Raw genomic sequence first — 12639 nt, 5'->3', positions numbered from 1 at the left:
TCCGACCAGAAATCGTGCGCTTCCAGCTCCTCGTCACGCTGGTCTACAGCCTCATCTGTCACTCGTCGCACGGCACGCTCCAGGAAGAAAGCGAAGGGTATTAGGTCGCTGATGGTGCCTTCGGTGCGACTGACCATATTTGTCACCTCTTCAAAAGGTCGCATGAGCCTGCAGGCATCGCGCATAAGCACCCAGTAACGGGGGAAAAAAATCCCCAGCTGTGCAGATCCAGTCCTACCACCCAGTTCAAAAAGGTACTCGTTGACGGCCCTTTGTTGTTGCAGCAGACGTTCCAACATAAGGAGCGTTGAATTCCAGCGAGTCTGGCTGTCAGAAATCAAACGCCTGACTGGCATGTTGTAGCGCTGCTGAATGTCAGCAAGGCGTGCCATGGCTGTGTAGGAACGTCTGAAATGGGCCGACACCTTTCTGGACTGGGTGAGAACGTCCTGGAATCCTGGGTACTTGGAGACAAAACGTTGGACTATTAAATTTAACACATGTGCCATGCAGGGCACATGTGTTAAATTGCCTAGTCTCAACGCTGCCAACAGATTGCTTCCATTGTCACACACCACTTTTCCGATCTGCAGTTGGTGTGGGGTCAGCCACCGATCGGCCTGTGACTGCAGAGATGACAGGAGTACAGATCCGGTATGGTTTTTGCTTTCCAGGCACGTCATCCCCAAGACAGCGTGACAACGGCGTACCTGGCACGTCGAATAGCCTAGGGGGAGCTGGGGGTGCACAGGTGTGGAGGAGGAGAAGGAGGACCCAGCAGCAGAGTAAGAAGAAGAAGAAGACGAGGTAGAGAGCGATGGAGGAGTAGAGGTGGTGGCAGAACCGCGTGCAATCCGTGGCGGTGACACCAACTCCACTGTTGTTGTTGAGCTACCCATTCCCTGCTTCCCAGCCATTACCAAGTTCACCCAGTGGGCAGTGTAGGTGACATACCTGCCCTGACCATGCTTGGAGGACCATGCGTCAGTAGTCATATGGACCTTTGGCCCAACACTAAGTGACAGAGATGCGGTAACTTGGCTCTGCACATGTTGGTACAGGTGTGGTATTCCCTTTTTAGAAAAAAAATTGCGGCTGGGTACCTTCCACTGCGGTGTCCCAATTGCTACAAATTTGCGGAAGGCCTCAGAGTCCACCAGCTGGTATGGTAAAAGCTGGCGGGCTAAGAGTGCAGACAAGCCAGCTGTCAGACGCCGGGCAAGGGGGTGACAGTCAGACATTGGCTTCTTACGCTCAAACATGGCCTTCACAGAAACTTGGCTGGTGGCAGATGACTGGGAATGGGAACAGGTGGTCAAGGTGGAAGGCGGAGTGGAGGGTGGTTCAGACGGGTCAAGGAGAGCAGAGGTAGAGCAGTAAGATGCTGGACCAGAAGGAGTGTGGCTTTTAGTTTGCCTGTTGCCTTTGAGGTGTTGCTCCCAAAGTGCTTTGTGCTTGCCGCTCATGTGCCTTCGCATAGAAGTTGTACCTATGTGGCTGTTGGGCTTACCAAGGCTCAGTTTCTGACTGCACTCATTGCAAATTACAATGCTTTTGTCAGAGGCACACACATTAAAAAAATCCCACACTGCTGACTTTTTGGAAGTGTGCGATCTGGCGGTAACAGTAGAAGTTGGCGGAGTTGGCGGTATTGGCGGCAATGGCGGGTGCGTTGGCCGGCTGAACACAGGTGCCGATACATGTTGTTGCCCTGCTGATCCCTGCGGGCTGTCCTCCCTGCTTCTTCTAAGTCTTATTCTCCTACTGCCTCTCTGACTCTCCGTCTCTCCATCTGAACTACCCTCCTCTTGCTCTCTTCTACTAGGCACCCACAAAACATCAATCTCCTCATCATCATTCTCCTCAGATGCATCAATTTCTTCTGACACATCACAGAAGGAAGCAGCAGCGGGGACCTCCTCCTCATCACTCATTATGTCCATCTCTATCGTGTTCTCTGCCAGAATTAAATCTGGTGTAAGGTCCTCATCTCCTTCATCTTCTTCTGGCAATAATGGTTGCGCATTACTCAGTTCAAGAAACTCATTGGAAAATAACTCCTCTGACCCCAGTGAAGAAGGGGCACCGGTGGTGGAGGAAGTGTTACGTGGGGTGGCCATAGCAGTGGAGGATGAGGAGGATGTTGTGGTAAAGTTAGAAACGGTAGAGGATGGGGTGTGCTGTGTAAGCCAGTCAACTACCTCTTCAGCATTTTGGGAGTTCAGGGTCATTGGCTTTTTAAAACTGGGAAATTTGCTAGGGCCACAGGATTGCATAGCAGCACGGCCCCTAGCACGGCCTCTGCGTGGCGGCCTGCCTTTGCCTGGCATTATTTTTAAAAAAACAACAACAACAACAAAAACTCAGTTGGTTTTTCTGGAAACGATAATACACACAGCTAGATGGCGGGTTGAAGAAAACACTGTGCAAATAATGCCTACAAAGTCAACGTATACACTACTACAGCGGTGGATACGGATTACGTAAAATATATGAATGCTGCTTGAAAAAAAGTAACTCAAGTGGTTTTTCTAGAGACGATAATATTATCAATATTTAGACAAAATGTGAACAAGGTCACACAGCTCGATGGCGGGTTGAAGAAAACAGTGTGCAAATAATGCCTACAAGGTCAACGTATACACTACTACAGCGGTGGATACGGATTACGTAAAATATATGAATGCTGCTTGAAAAAAAGTAACTCAAGTGGTTTTTCTAGAGACGATAATATTATCAATATTTAGACAAAATGTGAACAAGCTCACACAGCTCGATGGCGGGTTGAAGAAAACAGTGTGCAAATAATGCCTACAAGGTCAACGTATACACTACTACAGCGGTGGATACGGATTACGTAAAATATATGAATGCTGCTTGAAAAAAAGTAACTCAAGTGGTTTTTCTAGAGACGATAATATTATCAATATTTAGACAAAATGTGAACAAGCTCACACAGCTCGATGGCGGGTTGAAGAAAACACTGTGCAAATAATGCCTACAAGGTCAACGTATACACTACTACAGCGGTGGATACGGATTACGTAAAATATATGAATGCTGCTTGAAAAAAGTGACTCCGGTGTTTTTTCTGGAGACGGTAATATTATGGATATTTAGACAGAATGGGAACAAGGTCACACAGCTCGATGGCGGGTTGAAGAAAACAGTGTGCAAATAATGCCTACAAGGCCAACGTATACACTACTACAGCGGTGGATACGGATTACGTAAAATATATGAATGCTGCTTGAAAAAAGTGACTCCGGTGTTTTTTCTGGAGACGGTAATATTATGGATATTTAGACAGAATGGGAACAAGGTCACACAGCTCGATGGCGGGTTGAAGAAAACAGTGTGCAAATAATGCCTACAAGGCCAACGTATACACTACTACAGCGGTGGATACGGATTACGTAAAATATATGAATGCTGCTTGAAAAAAGTGACTCCGGTGTTTTTTCTGGAGACGGTAATATTATGGATATTTAGACAGAATGGGAACAAGGTCACACAGCTCGATGGCGGGTTGAAGAAAACAGTGTGCAAATAATGCCTACAGGGCAAATAATGCCTAAAAGGTCAACTTATACACTACTACAGCGGTAGTAAAATAAAAAAAAGTAAAATAAAAAAAAAATGAATATTAAAAAAAAAAATTAAAGTTGGTGCTGCTGAACTACTAGGAGCAGCAGATTAGCACACCAGTCCCACTCCCCAACACTGCTAGACTAATAGCACTGGGCTCTTATAGTAGTAGTAGTAGTAGTAGTAGTAAAACAACAAAAAAATAAATAAAAGCAGTCCTTACAAGGACTACTGTTATTGCAGCAGTCAGCAGATGAGATCAGAAGCAGGACAGCTGCCCACTGCAGCTACATACAGAGCACTGCAGTAGAAGGTAGATTACTAGCCAGCAAAGCTACCTAAGCTTAAATGTCCCTCAAACCCCTGCAGACTTCTGTCCCTCCAATAACAGAGCAGTATCAAAACGATTACTAGCCAGCAAACTTTCAACTGTCCCTGAAATCACTAACAGGCAGCAGCTCTCTCCCTACACTATCTCTTCAGCACACACAGGCAGAGTGAAAAAACGCTGCAGGGCTTCGGTTTTTATAGGGAAGGGGAGTGGTCCAGGGGAGAGCTTCCTGATTGGCTGCCATGTACCTGCTGGTCTGGGGTGAGAGGGCAAAAAAAAGCGCCAACAATGGCGAACCCAAAATGGCGAACGTCGCGCGACGTTCGCGAACTTCCGGCGAGCGCGAACACCCGATGTTCGCGCGAACAAGTTCGCCGGCGAACAGTTCGCGACATCTCTAATCAGAGAAAGCTGGAAACTGTAAGGGGTGATGTAGGGGGCGCTGTGGAGGCAGATGAGGGAAGGGTGAGTCTTTCAGGCAGGGACTGGCTGTGCACACAAGGAACTAAACGACAGGACAGGAACAGGGTGACAAGGACGCTGAATCAGAACTGGACTGGATGAAGAGGGCGATGAGTCAGACTGGACAAGATGACAAGGTCAAATTAAGACAAGGATAGGACTGGAAGGATAGGACAGGACAGTGCAGGGTAGATCGGGAGCAGGAGGACTGCTCAGCAGGAGGACTGCTCGCATTATTATGAGCTAAGGTCAGTTTGGATGCTTATAAGTTGCTGAGATGCTTGGACTTAAGTGGACTGAGACATAGTTCAGAGACCAATAGGAACCATAGGGTACCATCAGGGCTAAATTTAGAATTGGCCCATATATAGCATGGGAAAAACTTCTCCTTTAATAATTGCCAAATGCAGTAACCCATAGCAACCAATCAGCAGGTAGAATTTACTGGTCACCTGTTTAAAAGCAAGTATCTTATTGGTGGCTATGCATTACTGCTACTGGGCAAACTCAGTGCCTTCTATTACATATGGGGGTATGTCTTGTATATTTCTCGCTTGCTTTCTTTATCTGTTTTGTGTACCAACATATTTATCTTGACTACGTGACAGACACTCAGTGGCACATTGTGTGCACTCAGCCATTTCATCCAGCTCCATTCACTTATCATTTTGGAACAAAATATTTGTAATTGTTTTGTTTTTTTGGGAGCTGTAATGTTCATCACCAAGCTTTGAGTAAATTTGGCCATCTGGAATAGCTTGAATGATTTGCTGATTTGGTGCAATCAGTACAAACCTACATCTGCTCTGCAATTATTTCAAGAGTATCAGAAATTGACATGTCTCAAGTTTCAGCCAGGAATAATAGGCTCAAATTTCAGGTATTTCTGTCTTTGTTACTATGTGCTACAGAATCATAAGGAGGATTAGCAGCAGCAGTTTTGAGCATTCTCCAGGAGCAGTTTAGATTTAATTTTGAATTAATGTCATTGTTTTTGCATATTGAATAAAGGGATATGGCAAGATTTTGAAACTATCCCAGTAACTGAGGATAGTACTTCCCCCCCCCCCCAACTTAAAGAATTTTTAGGGCACACCCGCTCCAAAATACTAAGTTTTTGGAGGAAAGACAGTGACCCCCAACGTGTGGCTCATTAGCAACATGTTGATCACCAACCCCTTGGATGTTGCTCCCAATGACCTCATCGCAGGTGATTATTTTTCAATTCCTGGCATGGTTCCTTGGTTGCAAAAAAGCAGGTGTAATGCCAAACAGAGCCTCCTGTAGACAGTCAATCAATATAGGGCTTCCAAATAGCCAATCATAGCCCTTATTTGGCACCCCCCAGGAACTTTTTTTCATGCTTGAGTTGCTCAACTCTTTTTATGTAGCTCACAAGTTAAAAAAAAGATTAGGGACCCCTGGTCTAAGGAGTGTTTTAGGTTGTAATGTTCCCACAGAGAATAGGTGGCACGTTGACTTCGGGGTCATTTATCAACACTGGGCAAATTTGCCCATGGGCAGTAACCGATGGAAACCAATCAAATTGCTGCATTCATTGTTCTACTTGCAGCTGGCTTTAAAAAGCTAATCAGTGATTGGTTGCTATAGATAACTGCCCAAGGGCAAATTTGCCCAGTGTTGATAAATGAGCCCCCTTGTGTTTCAAGATCACAATGAAGAGACGGTGGCCTATAAGTATGGGGAACTGTATCCTCAAATATGTCTCATTGCCAGGATTTCAGGTCCTAAATTATGCGAAAGTGCTCTCTTAGAACTCACTTTTGTCTGGGGTTTGCTGAACTCTGCCTTTAGTGCTGGATTGAAAATTTTAAGATAATTGTAGCGAGCAAGTGCAAATGCAGGCAATGCTGTATTTATGCAGTGAATGTAGGTCAATCTATCTATTTTGGATGGCTGAGAACTGGGATGTTTTTTGCACCCTGCCCTATACTTAGTAGAGGAAGCAAACAAGGATTAACAATATCAATCGCTCATTTTATATTGTTGTATGAGAAAAAAAGTTGCAGTCCATGAGCACTGGGATCCTGCAGCTTTAATGGCTCCACTTCACCTTAAGCCTTGGACAATGATTTTGTTTTATGAATTCCATTTCATTGTCTGGCATAGAACTTCTATAAGGGATTGTTTCACCCCTGATTAAGAAGTTGATTCAAACAAAAGTAAACTCAAGATAATACAAAGGGGCCAATTTATCAAAATTCGAATTTGTGTTTTTAAGTTATTTTGAATTTGTTTGCAGCAACGACTGCAAATTCGAATGCAAGTTTTTGAAATTCAAATTTTTGAGATGTATTAAGTGATAATTGAATAAAAAAAAAATTGGAGTTCTATTTATAAAATTCAAGCTGTTTTTCCATTCTAGTTTTCAAGATCAATTCAACATTTGTCAAACTCATTGAAAATGAAGTGTAAACTGTGATTTCACTTTTTTTTTTGTTTTTGAGCCACTCAGTTTTTTAATTTTAGCATTTTGTCATAACTCATTTTCAAGAACATTTTCAAGTGTTCAAATTAGATGCAGAACCAAGTCATCAATAGACATGTGTCAGCTATCACAGTGGGGCCTTCTTTCTTTATAGATATACCCTTTGAGGTGTAGTAGTGCAGCAGGGAGATATAACATACTGTAGTAGGATGCCTGTCTATTGAATTGGTAAACACAAGGCAAACGTAGCATCTGCGGAATTTACCATGGGAATTTCAACATAAATGCCTCTTTGCCCTATAGGAGTAATTTACAATTTATAAACTCTGTTTTTTTCACAATTGTGTTTTTTCTGGACCACTAGCATATTTTTTTTTTAAAAAAAACTCAAAAAAATCTTTATTGGAACATAAGTCCATTCAATATTAAATAATTCAACTTTTTTATTAAAAAAAAGTGAATTCTAAAATTACTTTAAAGGGGTTGTTCACCTTTATATTCACTTTTTATATGATATAGAGAGTGATATTCTGAGACAAATTGGAATTGGTTTTTTATTATTTGTGTATTTTTACTTATTTAGCTTTTAATTCAGCAGCTCTCTGGTTTGCAGTTTCAGTAATCTAGGGCCCAAATTCCCCTAGCAACCATGCATTGATTTGCATAAGAGACTGGAATATGAATAGGAGAGGGTCTGAATAGAAAGTAGCAATAACCATAAATGTGTAGCCTTACAAAGCATTTGTTTTTTAGATGGGGTCATCAACCCCCATTTGAAAACTGGAATTAATGAGAAGAAGAAGGCAAATAAATAAAATACTATAAAAAATAAATAATGAAGATTAATTGAAAATTTGTTTAGAATTTGCCATTCTATAACATACTAACCGCCCCTTTAATGCTGAGTGTAGCTAGAAATGTCTTCAGTCGAAGCTCCCCAGGTTTTTGTTGGCAATTTTTTTTTCACTTGATTTTCCAAGCTTTTTCATTTGATAAATCCTGAGCATTCTGAAAACTCAAATTAAAAAAATATTTGCCTTGTCAATTTTGCCACGATTTTTTCTGAAAAAAAGGTCTGTTGCTATTGGCACGGCCTCATTGTGTAAATTATGATTGCATAGTCTTTGCTCTTCATTCTAATTTAGAAACATAGAAGAATGAGAAACACAGCAAAGGCTCAATTACAGAATAAAGAAATATAATTTGACAGCATGTCTTTTACATTTATTTTAAATTACTTCACAAACGAGTAAGTGATTCAAACGCTGCCAAATGACTGCAGGCCCATACCAGTGCCTTCTAAGGCATTCTATGTCACATGTAATTCTACTTCATTATTATCATGCCCATTGTTATTATTCACTCTATTCTTGGTCGCAACTTCAAGTAGTTTATTTTATTCTTGGAACTTACATTATGATTTTATTCTAAAAAATACATTTCTTATATATTTTATACCTATCCTAATTGTTTTTCATCTTTTTATGGTCTATGCCAGGGCTATCCAACTGTGGCCCCCCACATCAAAGTCTGCCTGCTGTGTCTGCTTACCATGAGTAAACTTTAAAAGGTATCAGTAGAGAGATTAACTGCCCCTACAAATGTTTCTAATATAGTAAGTTAACCAAAATGTAATTTATAATGCCTGGAGTGAATGGATGTCTAACATAATAGCCAGAACACTACTTCCTGCTTTTCAGCTCTCTAACTCTGAGTTAGTCAGTCACTATAAGGGGAGCCACATGGGACATAACTGTTCAGTGATTTTGCAATTGATCCTCAGCATTCAGCTCAGATTCAAAAGCATAATTTATGACCCATGTGGCCCCCCTCAAGTCTCTGATTGGTTACTGCCTGGTAACCAATCTTACTGCCTGGTAACTAAAAAAAGTGGAAAGCAAGTGAGCTGCAAAGCAGGAAGTAGTGTTCTGGCTGTTATGTTACACATCAGTCACTCCAGTCTTTATACATTACATTTTTGGCTAGCCTATTTTGTACAGCCTATCTATTTACCCAGTTTTATTTTTACACTGAACAATTCCTTTAATATGACAACTTTTTGACATATGTGTGATAAATGATATCCCTGCAGTGAGCACCTATCATCTGGTCTCTTGGTGTGCTACCACCATTAATGTGGACATGGTCTTGTTGTAACTTGATTGTGGTTTAAAGTGGGTGTGGTTTAAAAACAGGGAGTGGTCATCAGTGGCTTCCATTATCGGCCCTCCATCATGTAGGCCAGAAAAATTCCGGCCCTTGGTACCACAGAAGTTGGACAGCACTGGTCTATGCGGTTCATCATATTTCCAGGTCTCTTTCAAGCTCCTTATTTCAAGGGTTCTTGAAAAGAAATGGTGACTGGATGCACTAGATACACAGATAAAATGTGCTTTATCACTATAGGTGTTGGTAATATTGAGCTGCTTATTCATAAGCTGTCCATAGACATGGCGATTATGTCCAACAAACGATCATACTTTGCAATCTCTCGAAATAAAACTAACCATTCAAATTAAATAAAGTAGTAAAAAGAACAGATCAGATTTTGTTATGGCCATTAATTCACAGATAGAAATCGTATGAAAATTATGTCTGACAAATAGTAGTGACAGACAGTCACCCACTGATATCATCAGATATCAATACATGCAAAGATATTATTGTTAACCGACAGAAATCTTCTAACCTGTCCGATCACCTGAACGACCGATCGCTATGGTATGAAAAATGTTGGGATGATCCACACAGGCCGAAAATTGAATAAACCTTTGTTTTGTACGACTTTATCTTTATGTCTATGGCCAACATTACTCCATTGAGTCTCCAATGGGTGAGACTCCAGTGAGCCCAGTGGGTAAGACTTGTTTAGAGCATATAGGTACTGAATAGGTACCACTGCTGTATTTTCCTTTTCTTATGTAGTTGTTCATAACTTGAATCAGCATTAACGATGGGCGAATTTATTCGCCAGGCGTGAATTGGCGGTAAATTCCCGCAAGTCGATGCCGTCGAATAAATTTGCAAACCACTTGAAAATTCGCCAGCGAAAATCTGCCGGCGTCAAAAAAAATGGACGTCGGCGTCCGGCATCAAAAACAGTTGCCACGTCCAAAATGGGACACCGGTGTCGTTTCACAAATTTTCCGGCGTTTCGTGAATTTTGTGGGAAATTCGCTAATTCTTCGGCGTAACGCCCCAAATTCACCCATCTCTAATCAGCATGTCAATAAGGGGACATGCTTTTGGTTGCTTAGTGCTTTTGCACTTGCATCTAAAGCAGTGACCACCAACCAGTGGCTCTAGAGCAACATGTAGCTAATCTACGCCTTGATTGTTGCATCCAGTGGCCTCAAGGCAGGTGCTTATTATTTTCATTCCTGGCTTTGAGGCAAGTTTTGGTTGTATATAAACCAGGTGCACGGCCAAACAGAGTCTCCTGTAGGCTGCAAGTCCACATAGGGGCTACCAAATAGCCAATCACAGCCCTTATTTGGCATCCCCAGGATCTTTTTTCCTGCTTGTGTGGCTCACAGGTATAAAAGATCAGGGACCCGTGATTTAGAGAATAGGGGTTAGTAGTAAATAATCCCTACTGTATTCATTAGAACAGACATTCATGTATTCATTAGTGATGAGCATATCAGTCCCATTTCGCATCACCAAAAAATTGGTGGTACTGCTTAGAAAATGTATGGAGAGGTTAAAAATTTGTGAAACACATTAAAGTCCATAGGCGGCAATTTTTTTGATGCGGTACAATTTTTTAAGCATGCAACTTTTTTTCTCACTCCAAATGCATTAAGTCAATGGCCATTTTTTCTTGGGCTGACTTTTTTTGTCTTGGCAACTTTTTTGTCCAAATTCTTTAAAGTCAATAGGTGTTTTTTTCTTGCGGCGACTTTGTTTGTCTTAGTGAATTCTTGCTGCAGCTTCACGAAAAAATTCTCAGATGGTGAAATGTGGAATTTCACAGCGAAACCATGCCTGCTGAAAAATGTGCTCATCACTTGTATTCATATATCCATTGTTTATCTGTGATAGTTGCTAACGTGCAATATGCACCTAAATTGCAAACTATCAAGTGGAGAGCTGAGTCAGCCTACCACAATTTCTTAAAATTTGGAGACTCAAAACCCTACACGTGTCACTGCTCTAAAGGTACTGGATAAGAATAGCAAAAATGTCAGTGTAAATAAATATCTTTTATATCTGACACTTCTGTTCCATTAAAATGACCTTGCTTTCATATCATGGCAAGGGGTTGTTAAGCTCATGATCCCCAGCTGATGAATTATGTGACAAATGGCTCCAGGAAAGTTAGCCGGAGCTCCCCCAGCCTGTTTAGCTAAGCCAAATAGAGCTTGGTTGACAAGGAGAAAAGAAAACCACATGCAATATGGGATTACTGAGCATAGAAGAAGGAAAAAAAGGGAAAGAAATATTGGTTTCTCTCAGTTTTTAGCTGATTTTCTAATACTGCTTAGGTTCCTTGGGTCCATTGCTTTTCAGCTCAATGAACTGCATCCTCTATTCCCAGTTTATTTAAAAGCCATAGACCTATTCTCAATTGCAGTTTATATTTTTTATTTTTCTCCAATTTTTGTTCCATTCAGTCTAATGCACACTTATCTTCCAGTTCATTGAAATACAAAGTAGATTATTGGTCCTGTTTCAGATTCACATTGCATGTAGCCGACTCTGTTTGGCTTTAAAATCTTTTACTATATTTATCATGTCTGCTTGAGGACACAAAGCAGCATTTCTAATATCATATCCTATTGTTTCCTTCGTTTCTGTTCCGTGCAAGCCATATCTTTATTTACATGCGGCAACATTTCCATTAAAAACTCAGATAGGAAAAGGGCATAATATAAAGTCCTTAAAACTAGGAACATAAATAGAAAATTACATTCATGGGTCTTTGCCAAACAAGAACAATACATGGAGGGTTTACTAAAATATTCATTTGTCCTCAAATGTTACTTCTTTACTGTCTTTCTTCCAGAAGATGCTGCCTTACCTGAATTATTTTTATGTAGACACAACATGATCATAATGACTGCATATATCTTACAGATCAAAAAGGGGATGGTAAAGAGATGGATTTGCTTTTGAAAACCATGTACTTGTTATCAACCATAACATCTGGTACAATTTCTTCATAAAAACTGGTATTGCTACTCATTATGGCGTTTGGTATTAACAATATACCAATTGCCAAACCCCATTAGACATCAACAGATGCTCTGTGTGCATTTAGCTTAGTAAGATTAACACATACTGCCCAACATAGCAAAATTATGGGATTTCAGTGGAACAAATGGAAAAATGGAATGGAAAAAAATCTGGATTGCGATAAGTACAGAACAGGGCTCCTCTGAGCAGCCAGATTGGCTATAACAAGTAGAAACGTATTATTCTCAAGGTAAGGTGGCCATACATGGATAGATCCGCTCGTTTGGCGATGTCGCCAAACGAGTGGATCTCCCTCCGATATGCCCACCTTGAGGTGGGCAATATCGAGCAGATCCGATCGTGGGCCCTAGGGCCTAGCATTCGGCAAACGGCGGTTGGATCGCGGGACCGCATCAACGAACAGATGCGGCCGCGATCCGACGGGATTTTTAAACCCATCCGATTGAGATCTGGCCGACTTTCGGACAGATCTCGATCGGGGAAGCCCGTCGGGGGCCCTCATACACGGGCCAATAACCTGCCGACACAGTCTGTCGGCAGCTTTTATCGGCCCGTGTATGGCCACCTTTATTCTCAATTTAGGCTTGGTCACATACAACCCCACTACTGG

General features: G+C 41.6%; 1 protein-coding gene across 1 annotated transcript in view; it reads left to right on the top strand.

Annotated features, from left to right (window-relative positions):
• The window catches only part of LOC108707575 (contactin-5), an 879452-nt gene that overhangs the window by 162405 nt on the left and 704408 nt on the right, over positions 1 to 12639 (top strand). The window lies entirely within an intron of this gene.

Source organism: Xenopus laevis, chromosome 2L (assembly GCF_017654675.1).
Source record: "Xenopus laevis strain J_2021 chromosome 2L, Xenopus_laevis_v10.1, whole genome shotgun sequence".
Classification (NCBI taxonomy): Eukaryota; Metazoa; Chordata; class Amphibia; order Anura; family Pipidae; genus Xenopus; species Xenopus laevis.
This window is presented reverse-complemented; position numbering and strand designations above follow the sequence as displayed.